The following is a 3,311-nucleotide window of genomic DNA, read 5'->3' on the forward strand; positions in this document are numbered from 1 at the left end:
GGAAATTACTTACTTGGATGTAGAGTTAAGGTCAGTTGATGAACTGGGTTTAATTTTTTATGACCAGATGCTCTATTAGTTGCTCATTTTTTTTTCTTCCATCACCTTACCTTTAAATAGAAAGTATACCAAGATCCATATGTAAGTGGTCAATGGGTCTGAGAAGCGGCATAAAATTTCACTTGTCCATTATGTACAATGCTGTCTTTCATAAGAGTAGCGTGATCTCAATAGAACGTATCAAAAGAGGGAGAGGTAGACCAAAAGCAACAAGACTTGTAGTAATTGCTAGGAATCTATATTATTTCCTGTAGATCTGGCAATGAATCTTATTGGTTCTAGCATGTCATTGTGATTGTTTGCAAGAATCTTATTGGGTACTAGCATGTCATTGGTTCTAGAAGTAGTTGTTCAACACGAGTTTTTAATGAGAATCCTTCTCTCGGCCCTTGAAAGCAAGCATGCCAAGACTGAGCCATAGAGAACAGTAATTCAAGGGATGCAACTGCACGAGTCTATATCCTGTCTACATATTCAATTAAGTTATGTTTGATATACAGTACTGAATAGAATTGAATACTATAATGGACAAAATTTTAGTTCCATTCTCTTTCTTAATGACAAGTCCATTGTTGTCTGGTCTATCTTACCAAATATGCAATGCCATTGCAATTCATTGATTGATACCCCAAGATGTTTTGCAGTACTAAAACTTAATGATGTTTTCGTGAATCTTGTTTGACTGGTCACGTGATCTATGATTTAGCCTCTTTTTGACAATTATTATTTGAAAACTTTTTTTCTGCATACTTATTTTCAACCTCACATTTACACAATAAAATATTCTGCAAGGAAACCCAACACTTTTCCTTACTTTTTAACTACACATTCTCGTAAAAATTACTATTCAAAACTTTATTTTGCCCAAGTAATGGTTGTCAAACAGGGTTTTAATGTGATTTGTTTCTTGGTGATAAACATGCAGTTCTAATGGAAGTCATGGACCTTTCTTTTTCACTTTGGCAGGGTATCGAGAGGTGATAAGGGTAACCTGTTTATTCTCAAAATGGTGGATCCTTTGTATGAAATACCTTCCTAATGCATTATACGAAAACAACTCAAGTACAGGATTTGCTTTTTGTGACTGCAGAAACAATTATACTAGTAAACTTTCAGCTACATCTTTTTTTTTTTTTTTTTTTTTTTTCCAACTCCTAATCTAGCCTTTTCTAGCTAGCAAACTATATGCACTGTGGATCATAATAAGAATTATTTTTTTCACACTTTTTACCTCTAGTTATATTTAGGGTTGTTAAGTGCGACAAGCTTCTTGTCAAGCTGCTGGCATGGATCTAGCAGTGAATTGCTGGTCTCATCCTCACCAGCAATTTTTTACTTAAAAAGTAAAAAATGATGCGAGCCAAGCGGCTTGATTCTTCCCATTTAATACCCCTAGTTGTATAAAACATTCTACGGTGAATGGATTTGACATTTGAGAGGCAACAAAGGGAAATTGTTTATATTGAAAATGGTTGATCCAACAGATGGTCGAAAAAAAGGTCTGCATGTAAATATTACCAAGTAAATCGAAAACTTTTCTTTGTATTTTAACGACACATTCTCCAAAAAAATAAATATTCCAAAATATATTTTTAACAGAAAATGAGGCTCAAACAAAGGCTTAATCATGTTTACTCATGCTCTCTCAGAATTTAAATTCGATTGTAAACTTTAAACTTAAATTCTGATTGATTTAAACTCATACATGTATCCGTGAATTTTGTTCTTCGTAGATTTCATTGACAATGGGGTGATTAACAAAGAAAATAGCATTTGAAGACAATTGTACCAAGATATAATTAGATCTTCAATAGTCATTGTAGAATAACGTGATATATTTAGTCCTTATTTGGTGTAGATTAAAATCAGATTTTTAGTACATTTTGATAAAAATTAATGAAATATGTGGTAGAAAAGTTGTGGGTCCCATCAAATATGTTGTTAAAACTAATTGTTGACTTTGATTTAAATTAAAATTTAGATTGTAATCCGTACCAAACATGGACTTAATAAGATGGATAGGAGTATTTAAGTTGTGTTTGGTACATTTTATTAAATCGGAAGAAAAGTTAAATTATTCATGTCTACATTCGGTGCAATTAATGTCAAAATTAAATTAATTCAGCCAGCGGCTACTAATCAAGTATAGGAACAGGGATTAAGAGCACTCACAATCGTCATAATTTACTTCAATTATTCTTTTCAAAAAGAAAAGAAAGAGACAATTAAAAAAATACGTAAATTTACTTATAAGCGAATGAGTAAACTTACTTAGAAGTCAAAATATTTTTGAAATAAAATATAATTATCAAAATAAAAAATAAGTCGGTGAGGTTTCCTATAAGAGAAGTAACCACTTTTACTTAAAGAAGAAAGTTATAAATCATCCCTATTTAGGGATGTCAAATGGGTTGAGCAGCTCGTCAGCTCGACTCATGGGAGGTTCGAGCTTGTCAAATGATGAGCCCAAGCACGAGCCGAGCAAGGCTCTGCTCATCAAGCTTGCCGTAGCTTGCGAGCGGCTTGTGGGCTCGTAAAAAAATGTGAAGAAAAATGTTGAAAATTTTCCAAAAAAAAATTAATAATAATAATAATCGAGCTCGTAGCACAAGCCAAGCTAGTGTGTTTAAGGGCCATTGCCACCTCTATCCCTCTCGTCACGAGCCAAGCTTGTGTGTTTAAGGGCTGATCTCGGCTTGACTCATTGTCACCTCTATTCCACTAGTAATCACAACAAATCATTAGAAAAAATAAATAATTGAAAAACTTCCTAACAAATTTTCTTGCTAATACATTAATATTTACTGAAAATTTAGTTAGTCAATAGAAATATTATCGACTCAACTTTCACCTCTGAAATACTAATTGAAATTATTCATTGGTAAAAGATGTTATTGACAAAAAATAGAACATCAACTATATAAATTTCAATTCCTAATGCAGCATGTTGGTAGTAAGTGAAATAACTCCCCTTTTTTAAGACTATAATTAGGAAAAAAATTTACTTTTTACTTATAAGTAAATTTTACACCAAAACTTACACCAAATGAACTGTGTTTAATCATTTTTTTCTCTTTTTTATTCTAAATAATTCATTTATTTGAAAAATTATTTATTTATTTATTTTACAAATATATAAATTACTAAATAAATAATTACGTTAAATTAACTAAAATATTAAATTAATAATCTCCATCATTTACTTTGACAAATTAAAAGGGGGGGGGGGGGGGGGGGCAAAAAATAATTTT

General features: G+C 31.6%; 1 long non-coding RNA gene across 1 annotated transcript; it reads left to right on the forward strand.

The window, feature by feature from the left end:
- LOC111388014 lies at positions 1 to 1,290 on the forward strand. The gene is made up of 2 exons (XR_002701490.1): positions 1 to 30; positions 1,027 to 1,290. It is a non-coding gene; the product is annotated as an uncharacterized LOC111388014 (long non-coding RNA).
- Positions 1,291 to 3,311: the final 2,021 nt, after the last annotated feature.

This window comes from Olea europaea, chromosome 3 (genome assembly GCF_002742605.1).
Source record: "Olea europaea var. sylvestris chromosome 3, O_europaea_v1, whole genome shotgun sequence".
Classification (NCBI taxonomy): domain Eukaryota; kingdom Viridiplantae; phylum Streptophyta; class Magnoliopsida; order Lamiales; family Oleaceae; genus Olea; species Olea europaea.